Genomic DNA, 22,317 nt, shown 5'->3' with positions numbered 1-22,317 from the left:
ACTCTTCCACCTGAAGGAGGGAGAAGAGCCCTGCTGTGTCCTGAATTCCAATCCTGGGAACTGTCACTCACATCATGGTCTCTGGTCCCAGCCTGAATTTCATCCAAGAATGGAGGCCTGTCTGGTCCCCATCAACCTAGGTACAGGGGATCATGGGCTAGGTGTGTGCATTTGGTTAGTGCTTAGAAGATATAATACAAACGTTAGCAATCCACTTGAACTCTTACTCTGTCAGGCTTTACGCTAGATGTTCATGCATCACTTTACTGAATCCTTATTTCAGAGTAGGAAACAGGCTTAGAGAAGTTAGGTCACTTATTCAAGGTCACACAGTTAGAAAGCTTCAGAGTCTAGATTTGTGGATCTCTCTAATTCCAAAGGTTGTGCTCTTATTCACTGAGCTTTGCAACATGTACCTGGATGAACATGAGGTCTCCCGCCTGACACTCAGTTTACTAACAATGTGCGCTGAGGACAGTGTAGTGGGCCAAGGGGGGCCACCCTCAGGCCTCAGATCCACCTGCCCACCCATGATCTCCTGTCAAGACTGTCCAGGGAGCCTCCCAGAAAAGCTGGAGCAGAGCCCAGAGCCATCCCGATGCCTTAAGGAGGCAGCCAAGTCTTTGCTGAGTCTGCAAACCCTCATCTACAGGCCCCCCATGAGCTCATTTTGAGAACCCCCCAATACCTCTCCCCAGCCCCTGCTCCCTCCATCAAAGTGGCCCTCCAACCCCTCTTTCTGTTTTCTCTCCTACCTGCAAAGCATTCTCTGCAGCACCCCCAGGTTCCCTTCATCCTGAAACCCAGACCTGTAGGGTTAGACTGGTCCAGCCTGCAAATCTCCCAGTTGGGCTTCTTTTGGGGGTCACAGCTTCAGAAGCATCTCTGCATCTTGCCTGTACTTCGATAAATCATATGAAAACCTGAATCTCTTTGCTTCTCCTCTGAAACCCCCTCCTCCCTGCAACTTCTCTCTGCTTACCAGCTGCACAATGCAGTCAGAGGGAAGGGGGTGGACTGGCAGAAACCAGCTTGTTTCTGAGGCTGGAAAACAGAACTGTAGGAAATTAACAGGCTGAGAAATGTCTGCTCGGCTCCGTGTTTGTTTTGCACCCTCAGTCTTTCTCTCTGCAGCTCTCTCCTCCTGCCCCTGCCCCTCTCCCACTCTCCGCTGCTCAGCATGGGCACCTGGGGCTTGGCGGCTGTGTGTCTGGGCCTTGCAGGAAGGTGCATCTTGGTGTGTGTGCGGGAGTGTGCGTGTGTGTGTTTCTCTGTGTGTGTTTAGGGATGGCAGACCTGCCCCTCCTTCAGAGGCAGCTTAGCCAGAAACGCCAGCGGCAGAGACAATTGTGCGGGTGGGGATGCTGAGCGCAGAGCCGGCAGAGCCCGCGGGCAGGCAGAGAAGCACCACACAAGAAATTGATTCCATTAAAAAGTAATCTTAAATTTAATAAAAGTTATGATTTGATTATAGCCACAGAACCTACAGGCAAGAGGGAAGGGGGGTGGATTCTAGTGATGGATAAACAGAAAGAAAAAAAAAAGAGAGAGGGGGAGGGGAGGAGAGAGAGAGACGCTTAGGTTTGGATGGATGAGAGGATGGAAAGACCTGGGGGTGGGGAACGAGACCATTTTCTCTCCCTCAGATGGAAGAAAAAAGCCTGTGGCTGGATTCCAAAGAGGAAGCAAGAGTGAGGAGTGAATGAGGAGATGCAAGGAGCTCTAGGGAGATGGAGCTGTTGGAGGGGGCTGGGGACATAGATGCATGGCCTGGGAGAGGCGGAGGTGCAGGAGGGATGGTCTGGAGCCTTGGGAAGGGAGGTAAGGAACGAAAAGCCCCTTCAGCTGTCAGACAGGCAGTCCTGGGTTTCCACTCCAGGTCAACCTCTTCCCAGCAGTGTAACTTGACCTCTCAGACCTTCATCTTTTTCATTTGCCAAATGGAGCCATGGAGATAGTGCCTACCTCACAAGGTGGTTGTGAGAATGAATGAAATTGTGCAGGTGCATCTTCTGGGTGCTCAGCAAAAGACAGGTCCCTTCCTGACCTTCCCTGATGGAGGTCATTGCCCCAATACTGCCCCCTCCTGTTTATTTGCAAGCACTGGCCAATCCTACTCTTTTCTTTTATTCTTTTTGCAATGGAGGGCACTGAGTGGCCTTCATCTCCAGTCTCCATCTGGAGGCTGGTTCTCCTGGGTAGTCGCATACTTTGTCCTTTGCCCACCTCTCTAGAGCATGAAGAGGGCATGGGCAAGGCACTCTAGAGCCCACTTCCACTATGAGTTAACGGGACACATTCCCTTGCCTAATCTGCCACCCCCCGCACCCTGCTTTTTCTCTCCCCCTCAGCCTAGAATCATGTGTAAACACAGAGCTGAAACTCTCCTGACCCCTGAGAAGTGTGCCTTGGGTGAGACTGCCCAGGTCCAGCCCCTTGGCCACCATCATCAGGTCCTGTTGGGTAGAACATTTGGCTTTCAGGCAAGTCTCCTGTTGTTCCTTCCAGCGAGCCTGGGCCCTGCCTCTAGGCCGGCTGGGAGGGACCTGGGACCTGCAGGGTCAGCACTAGAACTGGTGAGTGGGGCCTGGGCAGGAAGCCAGGACATCACTGTGAGATGCTATGTGAGGCGACAGCCAGAAGATCTCAGCTACCCCAGAGTCCAGGGACTGAGAACCAGGAAAAATCGTCACAGCAACAGGAGTCTCCTGGGGAAGTAAGAAATCATTCTGAGGATAACACGGCCAGTTCTGCTCAGTCATCTCCTCCTACCTGGGCTGCTTTTAGCAAAGTACCTCCACCTGAATTCACTCTTGCCTCGTGGCATGTTCAAAGCACTGCTGGTTGGAGACACTGAGGAAGACAGGACAGGCGATATTAGCATCTTCATTTTACTGATGACGAAACCGAGGTCAGAAAGGGCAAGCTACTGACCCCAGGCCACACAGCATGTAATATATGGAGATGGAACTAAAAGCAAGCATTTAGACTCTGGATAGAGGTGCCACAGCCTACCCTACCGAGTGTCACTCATCATGGCTACGTGTACTGGAGGCCTTGTCACCACTGCTGTCACCATGCTGCTCAGCTCCGCCTTTTTTTGCCAATATCACCACCTCAGGCTCCATCACAGCGGCTGCCAGCCTCACACACACATCCTTTTCCAGGAATGGCAGCCCAGTCTGGGATTCTCATGTCCCATATAGTTTCCAAAAGAAAGAAACTGAAGCCCTGAAGGTGGGGCAGTGGCCTAGAGACAGTGGAGCACAGTGACCTGCAGCTAAGAGGCTTTTGGCATTGCTGAGGGTCTGGCTGGATACAATCTGGCCACTACCTCCAAAGGATTTCCAGACCTCTCCCCCTCAACCAAGACAGGGAGATGGATAGGCCATCCTGGGTGGGGACCTCCGGTGGGGCACCCTGCCGCTTCCCTCACACTCATGCTGTGTGCCAAGACAGAAATACCACCCTGCTGCCCAACCTCAGTCTGTCCGATGTCTGTTTTCTGGTTCTATTCTCTGTGAAGAGACAAGTCTAGCCACTCCCTGTGTAAAAGCCAGCTACCCTCCTCTTCTTGAGGATTCTCTTCCTCCTCCTCTGCAGAGACTGAGGCATGGAGGGCAGTGTCTGGGGTGAAGGGATCATTTAGGAAGAGGTCCTCCAGTGAGGTCTGATCTCCGTCGGTACCCTACGCTGTTTCCTCAAAAGCAGATCCTTACAATTTTACTTGAAATGGTCCTTAACTCTAAGAGTTGCTTTTAGAGGTGGGCTTTAGAAGGGGCTACCGTGGAGTCCTGACTTCTGTGTGACATTCATTAATAAATCACCTTCCCCAGCCACTCCCCAGAGCTTATCTTCCATGATGGATGCAGAAAATGGTTCAGTCAGGGAAAGGAAACCAACATGGGCCAAGAGCCTACTGCACACCAGGCCCATGCTAGAGGCTTGACCTACAAGATGCCATATGATCCTTGCAACAGCTTTGTGAGGCAGCTGTTACAATCTCCACTGGGCAGTTAAGGAAACAGAAAATCAGAGAGGTTAAGTGACTTAACCAAGGTCACACAGGAAAGAGGTGGCAGAACTGGGATTTGAACCCAAATACATCTGAATGGAAAGGCTATGCTCTTTCTACCTGGGGTGACTTTCATCACTGGTTCAGCCCTAGGGATGGAGGGCTCCTTCACAGAAAAAAGTTCTCCACTCCAACTTGGCAGTATTTTTCAAAATGAAAAATTCATACATATTTTGAGCCAGCAATCTCTCTTCTAGGAATAAATCCTCAAGAAACACTCATACATGTGCACAAAGTGTATTAGATGTTCTTGTTTGCAAAGCAAAATATCAGAAACAAACCAAATGTCCATCAGTAAGGGACTGGATAAATAAACTGAATGACTATGTAGCTGTAAGAAAGGAGGAGCGCCGGGTGCGGTGGCTCATGCCTGTAATCCCAACAGTTTGGGAGGCTGAGGCAGGTGGATCGCCTGAGGTCAGCAGTTTGAGACCATCCTGGCCAACATGGAGAAACCCCATCTCTACTAAAAACACAAAATTAGCAGGGCATGGTGGCACATGCCTGTAATCCCAGCTACTCGGGAGCCTGAGCCAGGAGGATTGCTGGAGCCCAGGAGTTCAAGAACAGCCTGGGCAACATAGGGAGACCTCGTCTCTACAATTAACAAAGAAATTGGCCGGGTGTGGTGCCTCATACCTATAATCCCAGCACTCTGGGAGGCCAAGGTGGGTGGATCACTTGAGGCCAGTAGTTCGAGACCAGCCTGGCCAACACGGCAAAACCCTGTCTCAACTAAAAGTACAAAAAGTAGCCGGAGGTGGCCGGGCGTGGTGACTCACGCCTGTAATCCCAGCACTTTGGGAGGCCAAGGCAGGCAGATCACTTGAGGTCAGGAGTTCCAAACCAGCCTGGCCAACATGGTGAAACCCCATCTCTACTAAAAATACAAAAATTAGTAGGGCGTGGTGGCGTGCACCTGTAATCCCAGCTACTTGGAAGGTTGAGGCAGAATAATTGCTTGAACCCAGGAGGCGGAGGTTGCAGTGAGCTGAGATGGTGCCACTGCATCCAGCCTGGGCGAGAAAGTCAGACTCCATCTCAAAAAATAAATAAATAATAAAAAATAAAAAATAAAGAAATTAGCAAGCCATGGTGGCAGGCAACTGTAGTCCCAGCTACTCTGGAGGCTGAAGTGGAAGAATTGCTTGAATCCAGGAGTTTGAGGCTTCAGTGAACCATGATCGCACTACTACACTCCAGCCTGGGTGACAGTGTGAGACCCTGTCTATAGATAGATAGATAGACAGATAAAGATTGGTCTTGGAGCAAGGATTACATGATGAGTTGTTAGTAGAGACACTGGTTGCAACTGATTGCTGACTGTTCAGATAAACTCCAAGGACCTTGTCTTCCTCCCCACCCCAAGTAGACCCACGCCCTGTGCAGACTGGAAGCTCAGATGGACTACTGTCATTACACAGACAGACAGCCTATGTAGCAGCAAAAAAACTTTCATGAAACCTCAGATTGGCCCATCTGGAAAATCATCTTTGGCTGTGTGTTCTTTCCGATAAGTTCTGCTATCCCTGCTCCACTGTGGAATGTCAGTTCAGTGATCCTAAATGGCCACCCCACCCCCATGCACACCTGCTTTCCCATCAGACTCAGTCCTCATCCCTGTAGTTGTGTCTCTCTCTGGGTTTTCTTTCTCTCCCTCCATTTCTCTCTCTCTCTCTCTCTTTTTTTTTTTTTTTTTGAGACAGAGTCTCACTCTATTGCCCAGGCTAGAGTGCAGTGGCACGATTATCGGCTTACTGCAACCTCCGCCTCCTGGTTTCAAGCAATTCTCCTGCCTTGTCCTCCTGAGTAGCTGGTACTACAGGCATGTGCCACCACGCTCGGCTAATTTTTTTTTGTATTTTTAAAGTAGAGATGGAGCTTCACTATATTGGCCAGCCTGGTCTTGAACTCCTGACCTCAGGTGATCCACCCACCTTGGCCTCCCAAAGTGCTGGGATTACAGGTATGAGCCACTGCGCCCGGCCTCTCTCCCTCTGTTTCTCTAAGTGGACTTAGAGTCTCTTAGATGCAAATGACAGAAATACAACTCAAACTGGCTTAAGCTTTTTTGGTCACATAACTGAAAAGCACAGGAATAGACTTCAGGCATAGCTGAATCCAGGCGCTCAGACATTGTCACCTGGCATCTGCCTCACTCCAGCTTTTGGGTCTCTCTCCATTGTGTTAGCTTTACTCTCTGATAGCCACTTTCCAAGCAGTTTAAGAAGCTCTAGGCCGGGTGTGGTGGCTCATGCCTGTAATCCCAGCACTTTGGGAGGCTGAGGCGGGCGGATCACGAGGTCAGGAGATTGAGACCATCCTGGCTAACATGGTGAGACCCCGGTCTCTACTAAAAACACACAAAATTAGCCGGGCGTGGTGGTGGGCACCTGTAGTCCCAGCTACTTGGGAGGCTGAGGCAGAAGAATCGCTTGAACCCAGGAGGCAGAGGCTGCAGTGAGCCGAGATGGCGCCACTGCACTACAGCCTGGGTGACAGAGCAAGACTCTGCCTCAAAAAAAAAAAAAAAAAAAAAGAAGCTCTAGTCTTACACTGACCAGTATGGCAAACCCATACTGAAAGAAAGAACCCACTCATCTTTCAATAGTTCAGCAAAAGATCCACTGCTAATGTTATTGGATCAACTTTTTTTTTCTTTCTTTTCTTTTTTTTTTTTTGAGGAGTCTCACTCTGTCGCCCAGGCTGGAGTGCAGTGGCGCAGTCTCGGCTCACCACAACCTCCACCTCCTGGGTTCAAGCAATTCTCCTGCCTCAGCCTCCCTAGTAGCTGGGATTACAGGAGCCCGCCACCACGCCCAGCTAATTTTTCTATTTTTAGTAGAGACGGGGTTTCACTATGTTGGTTAGGCTGGTCTTGAACTCCTGACCTCATGATCCGCCCGCCTCAGCCTCCCAAAGTGCTGGAATTACAGGGGTGGGCCACAGCGCCCAGCCAGATTAACTTTTAATGAGTCACCATGTCCTGGAGATGGAAGGCACAGATTGACCAGGTGCAGTTACATGCCCACCCTGGGATCCTGGGGTAAGATCAGGTTAGGTCACAGAGACAGGGAAGGAAGATGGGAGACTTGACTGACGTGACACTGACAATGGGGAGGTCTTCACCTTCTAGATCTCAGTTAGGTCTTGTGAAAAATTGGGTGTGGTATCCAGATCTGATTCTCTGCTGCTGGGACACTTGCAGCCTAGTTTCTTTTCATAGCCTTAGGCAGATGATCTGAATTAAAGCAGCTTCTAGATCTTTCTGTCACCACCACTCTCACTATTCACTATTCCCCTATTTCAACTCCCAGTGGAGACTCTGTGGTACAGAGGGGTGAGGGAGGGAGAAAAGAGAAAGTAAGAGATGGGATGGGAAAGAAAGAGAAGGGAGAACAACAGAGACAAAAGCTCTGGAGCAAACCTCCAAGGCTGCACAGATCCTGGGCCACCTCAGCCCCCACCTCCATCCCACCCACTGGCCCACATCCTCCACCTGTGAGTGGTGCATCGCGGCTTAGCTGTTCCAGACCCCTGGCTGGGCTGGGCTCCAAGCTCTGCTGCTTTGTCAGGGTATCATTATCCCCATTCTGCAGCTCTTGTCACCTGGAGGTTCTTTCTTCTTCTCTGGCCCACACACCAACACACAGGTGCCTCCTGCCTGGCTTTCAGCTCCTCCTAACTGCCACCTTCTTTCAGGGCCCTTTCCACTGCCACATAGTCAGTGGCTCTGCCCCTAAGGGTGCCATCGCAGCCCAGGCCCATTTTTCCCTCCTCTTCTCTTCCTCACTGAGTTCTCTACCCTTTGTCTAGAGGGAGCCAAAGCCTCTGCTCTAAGGGGTTTCCTTTTTCTCCCTGGGAGGAAAAAGGTGAAAAAGGTATCCAGGGTGCTGGGCAGATCCAGATAACTGATGACTCCATGAGAATCAAGCACTCACCCGTGTCTGGTCTGCAATGCATCCACATTCTTCTCCACAGCTCCAGAGTGAAAGCTCCTTTTCTAGTTATCCCGCACTCAGGGCTTCTGAAACTCACCACTCTCCCTGAGTCCCTTGTCGATATCTAGTTTTGCAAATTCCACTTGGGTTTCAGGAGATCGCAAAAGCTTTGAGATCTGCCTGCAACTCGCTGTGAAAACCTTGGACAAGTCCCTTCTCTGCAGACTCCTGGGTTGTGCTACAATAAAGAGGTTGAAACTAGATCAAAGAGGTAAATCCTAGCACATGTGCCACCATTTCTCATCCAATGCCCATGGCAGACATTGCTAATCAACTACAGCACTCTCTTTTCAGGATGCATTCCAGGCAGCTGCTACTCATCATTCAACATTAGCTCATGACATGAAACATCGTTGCCACTCCTGGACTAGCTGATCTCCGAAGGCCCTTATCTCATTGACAGCAAGGATTCTGTGGCCTGGTTGAATCAATATTACTTCTCCCTAGTTCCCACTTTTCCCTCCAGCTCATTCTTTTGATCATCCCCATCCCTCCCTCTCTCTCATCTTGCCTTGTTTCCAAGTCTCTGCCGCTGAGTCCATGTAAACCCTAGATGATGTCTGGGTCTCCAAGGTTCTGTTTACTGTCACTCAACTTCAGGCTCTTTGAAGGTTACATTTTTCAGGCAGTCACACTTACACATGTTGGGCGGTTCCGTGGCATTGGCTCAGAGGAGGGAGGCAGTGATCAAGACACCAGAGACAGTCAGAGGAGGAGCAGGAGGAATAAGACCAAAGAAATATTAAGAAAGAGATAACAGGATAGACAGACAGTGGGGCTAGAGTTAAATTTATGTATCAAGGCCATCCTGGTAAGAACAGGGAGCAGGAATTTTAATGGAATTTATCCTGGACCCCCAAGGTCACAGTGGGAGGGAGGATCAGGGAGGACCTAAAAGCAAAGGACAAAGGGAGCATATAAATTAGTAGCTCAACTGACAAACATGAAAGAGGTGAAGGGATTCTTTGGTGGGGGAAACTATCAGGAGTTGCCATAATGAGATGGACTTAACCATGCTTCACGAATGTAAAAGCATCCACTAGTTATTGATCAGAAGAGTCTGGTAAAGTCAGGTGGGTGCTGGCTAGCAGCCAATTAGAGACTTAAAGCAAAGCCCAACCCAGGTTGCAGGACATGCCTTATCTCGTCAGAACTGCCTGGAGCAGTTTTAGAGTTTCAGGAAATGCTACCAACTTTATCAGAGGGGCATGTGCACTAGTAGGGTATGCACAAGGGCCAACCAGCCAAGAGCAGAATGACCACAAGAAAGCCCATGTGGCCATGCATGGTGGCTCACACCTGTAATCCTAGCACCTTTGGAGGCTGAGGCAGGAGGACTGCTTGAGTCCAGGAGTTCAAGGTCAGCCTGGGCAACATAGCAAAACTCTGTCTTGCTACAAAAATTTTAAAAATTAGCTGGGTGTGGTGGCGCATGCCTGTGGTCCCAACTATTTGGAAGCCTGAGGCAGGAAGATCTCTTGAGCCTGGGAGAGGGTCAAGGTTACAGTGAGTCATGGTGGTGCCACTGCACTCCAGCCTGAGCAACAGAACAAGACCCTGTCTCAAAAAAAAAAAAAAAAAAAGGAAGAAAGAAAGGAAAAAAAGAAAGAAAGAAAGAAAAAAAAAAGAAAGAAAGAGAGAAGAAAGAAAGAAAAAGAAAAATAAGAAGAAGGAGGAGGGAAGGAGGGAGAGAGGGAGGAAGGGAGGAAGGAAGGAAGGAAGGAAGGAAGGAAGGAAGGAAGGAAGGAAGGAAGGAAGGAAGGAAGGGAGGGAGGGAAAAGAGAAAGCCCTATGTGCTACAGGTCTGGGTTCAAATCCTGGCTCATCTACTTACTGAGACTTTGGTCTCAGTTTTCTCCTCTGTGAAGTGAAGACAAGCAGCACCTAACTCATAAGGTTGTTGAGTATTAAATAAGAATGCATGTAGGTCGGGCACGGTGGCTCCACCTGTAATCCCAGCACTTTGGGAGGCTGAGGTGGGTGGATCACCTGAGGTCAGGAGTTCAAGACTGGTCTGGCCAACATGGCGAAACCCCATCTCTACTAAAAATACAAAAATTACCAAAAAAAAAAAAAATTAGCCAGGCGTGGTGGTGCACGCCTGTAATCCCAGCTCCTTGGGAGGCTGAGGCAGGAGAATCAATTGAACCTGGGAGGCAGAGGTTGCAGTGAGCCAAGATGATGCCATTGCACTCCAGCCTGGGCAACAGAGTGAGACTCCGTCTCAAAAAAAAAAAAAAAAAAAAAAAATGCATGTAAAGGGCTTGGCACAGTGTCAGGCTTGTGGTTGATAATAAATGGTAGCCAGTAATGTTAGCATTATTATTATCATGGGCAACATGTCTAAGAGGTCCCTTGAGTGATCCCTACTACACTCAACATATACACACATACTTTAATGGTGGGATCCTCCAGGCACACCACCTAATTGCATGTGATAAATTTTGTCTAAACCAAAAAAGGCGGTAATCCAAAATGTCTGCTCTTGAGCAGGGATTGCTCATGTATAGGAAGAGCTGGACAGCTCCCGTGGGCCTAAGAGGAGGAGCTGATTCTTCCCCAGGATGCAAAAGCCAGATGTGGGGGAACAGCAGAAGTGCTGGGCTGACAAAGGCTCAGAAGAGACCCAAAGATGCTGACAAGAGGGGCAGGTTCTGGTCAGTTCTTTGTCTCCTTGACAATGCTGTGGGTGGGGCCTGGTCCAGGCTGCCTGCCCTGCCCAGCACCCCTTCCCTCCTCCCCAAGAAGGAAATGGAAGAAAATGGGATTTCTGCTGTCTGGAAGGCTGCATGGCTGGGGTTGGCAAGGGCCAGTCAGGCCTGTAGGCTGGCAGTCAGGATGCCAGCCAGCTGGGGATGAGGAGCTAGGGATGAGGCTGACAGGGCAACTTCCCAGAGACCCTGCAGCTGGCCGCTGCTGCCTTCCTGAGGCTGTGCAGTGGGATATGGAAGGAGCCAGGGATCATCTGACCCCATGTGTCATGCCTGCCGACTCTTCCACGTGGCACAGAAAGAAACCTCAGCTTCCCAGTAGGCTTCTATCCCCAGCACATGAGTGGTGCCCACCTGAGCCTGAGACAACAGTTGCTTTTCAGATGTCCCTCTGCAGGGTTCCACATTGTCATGCCCTGGCACAGGCACAGAGGTTAAGGGGAAAAGGCTGTGGAGTCAAGCAGACCTGAGTTCAAGTCTCAGCTTTGCCATTTACTGGTGTGACCTAGGGCCAGCTCTGTGAGTGATCCGGGCCTCAGTTTCCTTACCCAGAAGTTAGGGATGATAAAAGTAAGTTCCTGACAGGACCAAGTGAGAATGATGCATGTGTAGTACTTAGTCCAGGTCTGGCGCATAGTAAGTGCTTGAAAAATGTTAGCCATAATTCTTCTAATTAATTATTACTATAGTTCATGAGGTCCCCAAATGTACTATGAGTAGTTACACAAATTCCAGCCAGGAAGTCCATATGGCCCAGTATGGGAATGATTGTCTCCAAAGTTCAGTGTGATTTGATCCTAGTTCTTCTGTCACTCTGAGGATGTGGCCCAGGTTGGGGCTGGAGTCCCTTCAGACCACTGGAGAGCCTCCCTTTCTGTGGAAATACATGGGGAATCTTAGATGATACAGCTCCTGGACTCCCTTTGCCCTCAGGCCTGGCCAGGGTGTGGAAGGAGGCAATGGGAATGGGGAATATATGCCTCTGAACAGCTGGGCCTGAAGTGGTACACTCCACTTCAAGAAGTTCCACCTCCCTGGGAACAGGACGCCCTCCAAGGGGATAGGGCCCAAAGCTGCCTGGATTTCTAAGGATTTTGTACAGACTCTAGACGGTGAGGGCTGGTGGCTGGGGGAAGCAGCTCCCACTTCTCTGAGCCATTGCTGAGAAAGTAGGAGGGAGCAATGGCTTATGATGACAGACAGGAGGCCACGAGGAGACCCCAGGCTCTTTTGCTAGGGACCTTAGTTCAAGAGCCCCACCTGGCAGTATTCTCCTCCCTCTGCCGCATTTCTCCTCAGGAACTGTGTTCCTGTGTTTACCTGGGCGGGGTGAACTGGGTCTGGGTATTTCTCTGTATGTGGGCCCTTCCTTGTCCCCCACCCAGCGGATGCCTGGGCTGGATTGTATATTTCCGGAGTTGCCTACTTGAATCACAGGCTTTTATTTTTAGAAGATTACAAATGCGGGGGCTGGAAGAGAGAACTGAGGGCCTGGAACTGGGGTGGGGGAAGAAGTTCAGGGTCTGAATATGGTGCATTTGGGACAGGAGTGGGGTAGGCACTAATGAGGAATAAGTGAGATGGTGGGAAAAAACAAGGTGAGGAAGTTGGGAGGGATCCCACTCTCCCAGTGCCCCAGCGCCCTGTGCGGGATCAGACTTTCCTCAGGCTGGGGAGGGCCTCTGGAGGGGGACGGGTCAAGGGCCACCTCTCCGGCATGTAGCTGGGTCCCCAGAGAGGCTGAGGAGCCTGGGAAAGAGATGAGAAAATCGCTCCCCTTCCCCCTCCCCCAGGCCTTTGGGACTCCGAGAGAAGCTTCCTGTGCAGACAACTTCTCCATCCCCTGGGCTAGGACGTCTTAACCCTTCTAGTGCTGGTATCAGAGAAACAGAGAGCAACACAGATGTGCACATACATTCTTGCAGAATGGCCCAAACGCTACGTCCCACACAGGTGTAGGCCTTCCTCTTGTTCTGCTGTGTTCAATGTGCACCTCCCAGCTCCTGACCCCAAAGCCCCAGATTACCCAAAGCAGCAAGAATTCAGCTGATTCTCCTACCAGGCCACAGAGTGAGGAAAATGGAGAGCCTTCACCTGGGCATGGGTGGCACACATCTGTTCCTTCACTATTGGGTAGTGAGAAGACATCAGACAGAACTTAGAGCTTGTAGAGTTAGGAAGTCCCCATCCTGCCATTAATAGGGAGCTCCAGGCTGACCGGAAAGGAGCCTTAAAGTCAGGGGAACTGGCTTGCATTTCTGTCTCTGTGTGTGACCTTGAGAAGTTACTTAACTTTCTTGACTTTAGGTGCAGCTTCTGAAAAACACGAGGAAATCAAACCAGAGATGGTCTGGTGCCGTAAGAGGCAAAGAAAGGATATCTTTCTTTGGCCTTTCATTCCCTGGAATCCCCTGACCAAGGCAGCCCCAAGTCCCCAAACACTGAATTTCAGGGCTTTCCTCTCCATTGCTCCATAAAGGCAAGAAGCCATTTGCTTTCTCTACCCCTGAATGGCCATGCCCAGCATGGTGTCTTGCACACAGTTGGCTTCCAATAAGCTTGTGATAAGCAGCTAAACAGATACATGACCCACCTTGACTTTGGGATGGGAATTTTTTTTTTTTTTCCATTGTCTTCTCAAGAGTACTAGACTAGAATTTAGAAAGACCTGGCCCAAGGCTGGGCACGGTGGCTCACGCCTGTAATCCCAGCATTTTGGGAGGCCGAGGCGGGCAGATCACGAGGTCAAGAGATTGAGACCATTCTGGCCAACATGATGAAACCCCATCTCTACAAAAATATAAAAATTAGCTGGGTGTGGTGATGCACGCCTGTAGTCCCAGCTACTCGGGAGGCTGAGGCAGGAGAATCGCTTGAACCTGGGAGGCAGAGGTTGCAGTGAGCTGAGATTGCAGCACTGCACTCTGGCCTAGCAACAGAACAAGACTCCATCTCACAAAAAGAGAAAGAAAGGAAAGAAACAAAGAAAGGAAGAAAGAAAGAAAAGAAAGAAGGAAGGGAGAGAAAGAGAGAAAGAGAGAAAGAAAGAAAGAAAGAGAGAAAGAGAGAAAGAAAGAAAGAAAGAAAGAAAAAGAAAGAGAAAGAAAGAAAGACCCAGCCTTGGGTTCACGCTCTGACTGTTACTTACCACTTGTGAGGCTTGGGACAAGTCACATTGCCTCTCCAAGCCTCAATTTCATTTATCTGTAAAATGGACGTTAGAAAGAAAGCATCTACCTTATGGGCCTGTCATCAGCATAAATCCAAAAAGCCTTTGAAAACTCTAAGGTGAGATACAAAAACAAGTAGGACTGTTATCGGTAATACTGGTAGTCCTAGACCTAATTTCAGGGGTGGTCTGCAGTGTGGCACTTTTGAGCCTGAGGCAGCAGCGTGACAGATATATGAGCTTGAACAAGTTTCTAAACTGCTCTAAGCCTCAGTTGTCTCATCTACAAAATGGGGATTCTAATAGTACCTGATAGTACACATAAATGGTTTGCAGCATGCCTGACTCAGCCAACTCCATAAATAGTGGCTATTGTTATCCTCACCTCCCCCATTAACTCCTCCAGCAGCTTTGCCCCCACCTTCCCGCCTTGAGGTGGTTGTTGCACCCATACCATTCTTGCACGATGACAGATATTCCCAGCTTTCTTCTTTGACCTCATTTGGATGAAAATATATCTCCCAGAAGCTGCCTGCCTCCCAGCCCTGGAAGGAGACAGAGCAGGAGTGAGGGTTGCTCAGGGGAGGCCAGAGGCTGAGCGGCTGTGAACTGTGTGTGTGATGGGGTACGAGGATCAGAGGCTGACCCAGCACCCCTACCAGCCACCCCAGATGGAGGCTGCTCAGCCTACCAGGCGGGGCACCTTGATGCTGGGAGCTGTTTATCAGGTTAGAGCGGAGCCACTGTCTCTGGCTGTCTTTGCACATTACCCAACCCATCCATCCTGCTCTTCTGCGCCCTGCCTGCCCCCAGCTCTGCCTGCGCTAACTAGCTAATTGGATCTTGGCTAACCTGGTTATGGGCCAAGTCAGCCAGCTCTTCTGCCTCTAGAAGCAGGGTCGGGGAAAGGCAAAGCAGTTGGGCATGTGTGCACGAGCATGTGTGTCTGTGTGCTGGAGCCTGTCTTTGGGCTCTGGTTCGGAGCCTCCCAGGATCCCCCAGAACCCGTGGAGACTGGATCTTGGTCCTGAAGGTCAGCCCAGAGTACCCTGTCCCACTGTGACAGGTGGAAAGCGCTGAGTCACATGACCTGATTCCAAAGCGCAACCATACCACTAACATAGTCTATATGACTGGGGTGGGAAGCTGAGCCTCAGCTTCCTCCTCTGTAAAATGGGGCTTACAAAATGTACCACCCAGGGTAGCACATTTTATCAAGAGAAATAGAACATTCACTTCAGTGCCTAGCGCTTAGTAGGCCCTCTGGGAATTCCAACCAATCATCATCATCTTTAGTCGCGTTTGGTTCCTGCCCTCCTCCCCAATCCTGGGGGGTTTGTAGGAAACATCTCAGGGTGGGGGTAGAAGCTTTCATTCACTGTTCTTTGCAGGTGTTTCCTCTGAGGCTCAACTCCAATCTCCTCAATTGTTCCTTATGCAAATATTATGCTAATGATCACATCAGCGCTACCCCGAGCCCAGCGCCGGGAAGGTGACGCAGGGCTGACTCCCCAGCTTTCACTTTGGCCAAGTCCCTCGCCTTCCTCCCCAAAAGAGGAGCAAATGCTGGTCCTCTGACAACACCAGTCCTCAGGGCAGAGAGAGAGAGACCTCGATGGAGAGAGAAACAAAGAAAGGCCCCAGTCTTGGAAGGAGACGTGCAGCCTCGTCATCACCATAATCATCAACACCAAAAAGGCCTTTGGAAACTTCAGATTCTTCCCCGCCTGTGCGGACTACTCTACAATTATAGAGGCCCAGCCCCGTGCCCTGAGGAGCTGGAGCTGGAGCTGGGGCTGGAGGTGGGGAGGAACTGTAGAGAGAGAGGGAGAAGGACAGCTAAAATTTTTTTTTTTTTCCTGAGACAAGGTCTCGCTCTGTCACCCAGGCTGGAGTGCAGTGGTGCGATCTTGATTCACTGCAACCTCTGCTCCTGGGTTCAAGTGATTCTCCTGCCTCAGCCTCCCGAGTAGCTGGGACTATAGGTGCCCACCACCATGCCCAGCTAATTTTTGTATTGTTAGTAGAGATGGGGTTTCGCCACGTTTGCCAGGCTGGTCTCGAACTCCTGACCTCAGGTGATCCACCTGCCTTGGCCTTCCAAAGTGCTGGTATTACAGGCATGAGCCACCACGCCTGGCCAAGAGCTAGAGTTTCTAACTGGCAAGTGATTTTCCTTAAGGGCAGGGGCCATGCCCAGCATCGCCCCTCCACAGCACTCAAGCTCCAGGAGGACGGAGGTCCCCCAATAAAGTGTGGAGATCAAAACTGAGGAAGTGATCCAGCAGTTCTTGTCCCACCATGCTTTCACTTTCTTACCAGCTATGTGACTTCATCTCTTTGTCTTGTTTCCCCCACTGTAAGATGGGTATAATAATTCCCACTTTTTAAGGTGACTATGAGAATTAAATAAGTAAAATCTTGTAGGCCTCCAGGAAAGTCGATCATAACTGGGGAATAGAGTGACAGCAAAGGAAAAGCAAATGCCCATCCCTGTTCTATGGCCCACATTAGCTGGGTGGTCAGATATAACCCGTCCCACTTTGCACCTGGCAACTTGATGTGGGATCAGTTTTCTGAACCAAGGTAAATAACAAAATCAAATGGTGTGTGCTGTCCCAACTAGGTGGGTTTGAGATTGGGGTCTCCACTAAACATTTAACCTGCCCTCTGGGTTAATGTTGGACAAGATTTATAGTTGGACTTTAGTCTTCTGACGCTATCCTCTAAACCGTATAAAAATAGACATGGAGTTGTGGGAGGGTGCCCAAAGATGACACTGTGGGCACACATACAGCAGCAGGGCAGGGGTGCTGATGAGGCCAATGTGGAACCAGACTCTTCCCTACAGGGAACCTCCTGCTGACACTGCCAGGTTCCTCTCTCTGTGTGTCGTGTGTGTGTGTGTGTGTGTGTGTGTGTGTGTGTATGTATTGTGGTTTTTTGTTTTTTTTTTTCTGAAATGCCCAGGCCTGTAGGCAGCTCTCTCCTGATCCCTCCAGTCTCTGTAGAGAGGAGCTCCAGCACTGGAAGCCTACTCCAGGGCAGACTCAGCCCTCCAGGCATAGTAGGTGCTCAATAAATACAAATTTGATGGACTAGGGAGATAGCCTTGAGGACACTGCCAAATAAATAACAAATTGTGCAAGCAGCAGGCCGCTGTAATTAGACAAAGGAGGACAGTCAGTTATTAATATCAGACACGTGGCAGGGTTAACAGCCATTGAGGGTGGGTATAATGAAGAGAGTTACTTTCTGCACCCTCAGGGACTTCCCTTGTGATGGTCTTCTAAAGAGGGCTGAACAGCACCAAATGTCCTCGCTGCCTCTGGATCCTGCTGCCCTCCGCGTGCCTTGGTGCCCCACAACTAGGGCCCTGGTCCCTCCTATGTCCCTCTCCCTCCTACAACCCCTCAGCCCCTTATCTGCCCTGCCATTATGATGCCTGTCAGTATGAAGCCCAGATGAGAGTTCTTTATACCCAAGCCTTATCTCTCCTGTGGGATTCTAAACTCCCCAAGGGCAGGATTTATCCTGTGCCCATTACTGTACCCCCAGTTGTGGGAGCAGGGCCCTTGTCCTATAAGGGCTGCTTAATAAATGCTTGTTAAAATGGAGAATTCCAGTAGAGAGGACAGGGAGCGTGAGGGAGAGAGTGGGAAAAAGAAGAGAAAAGAAGGGAGAGAGAGAGGAGGGGAGGGAGAAGGAGCGAAGAGAAGAAACAAAGAAAGGAAAGAAGGGAGGGAGGAAAGGGGTAAGGAAGAAAGAGAGGAAGGGAAAATAGAAAGGCAGCCATGTGTATTCCTGGGATCCGGAACAGAAGCCTCGCTGTCCTCGGTGCTTAGAGTCTATTTGGAAAGATAAGATGGCAGGTAAAGAGCCCTGCCCTTGCCCTGCTGCCCTGCATCTGCTGGGGCTGGCTGGTGTGTCCCTGGCCCGCACCTGCTCTCTGCCCTTCAGCCCAGGCTCCCCTTGGCAACTCACCTCTGAGGAGGTACTCCTGGGCGCCTTCCAGGGGGTGGGGGCTGGGCAGGAACCCAAGCCAAGCCAGGGAGCATGGCCAGGAAGGAGTCAGCAAAGCAGATGCCGCCCCTCTCCTGCTGTCTTGATTAGAGAAATTGAGATGTTAATAATATTCTGAGATGCAAGGTGCTAATTAAAGTTAATTACTGTTTCCTTGTGAAGTAACCTCTCCTCGTGTTTACCAGGAACAAGGCTGCCAGTCGCTCCCCTGGCTCGTGCCAATCACAATGCCCGCTGCTTGGTGTACCCCTGCACTCTCACAGGTGCCCTCAGCTGCCCCAGACCAGCCTGGCTCAGTCCAGGCAGGCACCAGGATCTGAAGTTCCCAAGCCTTGCCTCTTGGCATGGCACCAGATCAGTCCTGCCAGGAAGCATGGGGACACATGGGCATGAGTGACCCCTGGGGCCTGGGGACAGGACTCGTGGCCTCAGCAGCTGGCACCCCTGTCTTGTGCCTCCTCCCCTCCTACAGAGTCTTGGCCTCTTTCCAGCTCCTTCACCTGAAACAAGTTACTTAACCTCTTAGAATCTCAGTTTTCTCATCTGTAAATGGGGCTAATAGTTTCTACCTTGTACTATTGTTGTGGGAATCAAATGAGACACTGCCTGTAAAATGTTTACCACAACCACATAGCTGGAACTTATTAAACTCTCAATTAAAGATAACTGTGATTAGTGTTGTCTTTGTTAATAATCATCCTTTCCAAATCCCTCTCCTGTGTGGTCTGACTGCAGGACTGGGACTGGGTCACCTGGGTATATACATGTCCTCTGCGGATACGGGGACACCACCCAGCTACGCTGCACACATAATCCCACACGAACCCACACATTTGCGAAGCACACCCCCTACCCACCTTATGGAGGGCTTTCCCCTTGCTGGCGCCCTGACACATCCTCTTCCCAAGGCCCCCTCCCTCGTGTCAGCCTCACCCAGGAAGTAGAGAGAAGAGGGGCAGCTGAGGAGTAGAGAGAACCCAGGAGTAGAGTTCTGCAAAACCGTGTGTGTGTGTGTGTGTGTGTGTGTGTGTGTGTGTGTGTGTGTGTATGTGTGTCTCCACTCTTGTGTTCCAAGCTTTATAGGGCTTTGGGGGAGAGGCCACCCCCTTGGGCCAGGTTACCATGACAACCACCGCAGGTGCACACCTCCAATCTCCTCTGCTCCCTCACCCCCATCCCTGCACACATAGCCACTCTGGCCAATTCCCGGGGAGACACTGCTTCTCAGGTGAATCTCCCCACCCCGCAGCCTCCAGGCTATCTCCCCTGTCCCTTGCCTGCCTTCTCAGGAAGCCCCTGGGCTGGGGAGAGGGCCAAGGAACAATGTGGGGCCCTGTGAAAAGATTACCCCTCAAATCCAGTTTCCTCTAGGGGCTTAGTGCTAATGAGTTAATATTGTCATCACCTTTGATTTGGGAAGACGAGGCTTCCGAAGGGGCCTCCCTGGGTAGAGCATGAGTAATCAAAGGGTCAGGAGCCCCTGTGGCTTTGTGCACCCTTCCCAGCCAGAGGAGGATCCCTGGCTCTTTCTGTAAGAGCAGCCTGGCCAGCCCAGCCTGGGGCATTTCCTGTTTATGGGCTTAGAAGGGCAAGGGGAGGAGATCTGGGGATGAGTGAGTTGTAGGGACATTGGTAGTCCCAGCAGGCCCTGGGAAATCCTTATGACTCGGCTGCTCTTGGTGGGTCCCTGCACTCTACTCACTGTGGCCCCGACCTGAATTTCAGGTTTCCCCTTGCCCTTGCCAAGGACACACCCTGTCCTTGGCTCCCTATTCCAGGTTTGCCTTCCTCCTACCCAAAGCCCCTGCCTCTGGGGCCTCTGGGGACCTGAATCCCTTCCCCTAAAGTCCATGCCTCCTGGTTCTAGCTCCATCTACTTCCATCCCAGGTCCCTCCTCTTCCCCATTGTTCCTCCCAACCCATCCCACCCACTCTCTTCACCTTCTAACCCTCTTTCCCTCTTTTCCCCACAGTTCTCACCTACAGCCCTACTCATCTGGGGCCTGCCCTCCTTCTCCCTCCCTTTTCTTGCTCTGGCTACAGAATCTCCAAGCAGAATTCCTTCCATTCACTCATTCATGTATTCATGCAACAAATATTTTTGGTGGTGGTAAATAAGTTAAACAAGGTTCTTGCCTCCTGCAAACTTTTATTCTAGTGGGAAGAGGCAGAAATTGAATGTACAAAAAGATTAAATAATCATAGATTGGAATATGGTCAAGGAAAGGGACAAGGGGGGCCTTTGACCAAGATTGAAAGAGACACCTTCTATTCCCTTAGATATGTTGCCAGGAAAGGGTCATAGACGGCAGCCCTACAGGGACTACCCTGAGGCAGAGGTTTGGCAGAGGCAGTCCCCCAGCTCATCTGCAAGCAGGGGGCATGGAAGCCACTAGACTCGGAAGCTGTCCCCCTCATTCCCACCTGTTCTGCTGGACACCTTCCTCCTTAGTCAACCATGACAGAGATATAAACTCAGGAGACCTCGGCCTCCTCCCTACCACCCCAACCTCTGCCCCTGCTCCCAACCCACCAGCTTTTTCCAGCTACAGGGGTCTCCTGATAAGGGTGAGGGAAGGAGGGTTAAGGGTACCAGTCCTTGGGAGTCGTGTCTTTTTTTATCCCTGGGGGGTGGGCGGAACACTGAACACAGGGGCAAAAAAAGACATGACTGTGTAAACAAACAGCCTAAAAGCCATAGGAACTACTACAGCGATAGGAAATGAAATATACATGTGCTGGGAAGGTTTTGGAGGGATCTTGGCCAGGAAAGGGTTCGCGAGAGCAGCTTTCCTGAGTGTAGCATTTTGAGGGTTGGGGGGTAAGGAGGGCATTGGGCATATGGAACCGCTCCAAGCCATGTGGAGTCACGCGCATATGCACAAACACAGCTCAGGGACTTTGCCCTTCCCAGTGCTGCAGCCCCATGAAATATTTAGGCTTCTGGACGCTGCTCATCCCTTATTGTCCCTCTCAGCAAGTACGCTTCCCCTACATCATGTATGGCTGTCCCCTTTCTTCCCCTCTGAGGCCTGCAGAGAAGGGAAAAACAGACCCTAAGCTGGAGGACAGGTGTGTCCTTCCAGACCTTGTAGGCAGAGGTCAGGATCCCAGTCTCATCCCCTGCATGGGGACACTGTAGTGAGTAGCCCTGGGAGGCGGGCAAGGGCAATGGAGGCGGGCAAGGGCAATGGGTCCGGGAACTGAGAGGCAATTTGGGCCCCCCAAGAATGGAGAAGCAGCAGCAGGAGGAGGGGACTGGAAGATGCAGATGTCCTGGCTCCAGAAGGACCCCAGAGAAAGGACAGGAGTCTGGAGTGATGATAAAAGCTGCCATTTATTGAGCCCTTACAATATACCATGCTAAGCAACTTACGTGCATTCTCACCTTAAATCCACACTGCATTTTTGGAATGTATTATCCTCATCTCATAGTTAGAAAAAGTGATGCACAGAGAGATTAAGTAACTTGTCTGAGAGAGTCAGCCCGTCCAGCTCAAGACCAAACTCACACATACACACCGCCTGACCTGTGTGGGTGGGTGGCCAGGGGAGTCATGCCAGGCCAGCATCCACCCTACTCTCTCTTTCTCCCCAAAGACAGGGCTCCTCTCAGTATAATCCCCTCCCCCTGCTCCTCCTCCACTCCCCAGTGGATCGGCCCAGATCAGCAATCCTATATCCTTTATTTGTTCCATAGACAAATATTGGTGGCCAGAGGTCAGGAGACTCCCAGGAAGGGGAGACAGGAAGGTGAGGAGCTAGACAGGGTGAGCAGGAGAGAGAGTGAGAGTGAGAGCTAGAGCTAGAGACAGAGATACATGGAGACAGATGAGAAGGGGCAGAGTAAAAAGCAAGTGGGCGTGAGGGGGTGCTAGTGGCAGCTGGGGAGCTGTTAGAGTGACCCATCAGCCTGTATTGTCACAGCCCACCCCATCCATTGGGTGGCGATAGAATGGATGGCAGGTGGTGGAAGGAACTCCCACCCCCACCTTCACCCAGCTTTGTCTCCACCCACCCTCCCCCTTCACACCCCTGCTTCTCCTTCCCCTCCTCCACTGTCTTCTCCAGAACAATTCTAATTAGACTAAGTGACTAAGAGGTGGTTTTGGACTGAACAGTCAATTAGGCCGGGAAGAAGAGAAAGTAGCTTCCCCAAATCTCCCACCCCTACCCACCCACCCCCATCTGCCTTTTTCACCTAGACCAAGTATTCTTATCCCAAGACTCCAGACCGTCAAGAAAGTTCCTTTTATTCTGCCCGCTCCTCACTGCCCACTGTGCCCTATTACCTGTGTCCAGACAGCCCCTAATCTACTGCTTAGTCCCCACCCTGAG

The 22,317-nt window shown here is 50.8% G+C and overlaps 1 protein-coding gene across 1 annotated transcript in view; it reads left to right on the top strand.

Annotated features, from left to right (window-relative positions):
• Positions 1–22,317, top strand: part of NDFIP1 (Nedd4 family interacting protein 1) — a 431,644-nt gene that overhangs the window by 91,499 nt on the left and 317,828 nt on the right. The gene's annotated exons all lie outside the window — the stretch shown is intronic.

This window comes from Macaca thibetana, chromosome 6 (genome assembly GCF_024542745.1).
Source record: "Macaca thibetana thibetana isolate TM-01 chromosome 6, ASM2454274v1, whole genome shotgun sequence".
NCBI lineage: Eukaryota > Metazoa > Chordata > Mammalia > Primates > Cercopithecidae > Macaca > Macaca thibetana.
The sequence above is the reverse complement of the archived record's forward strand: the minus strand, read 5'-3'. Positions and strand labels throughout refer to the sequence as shown.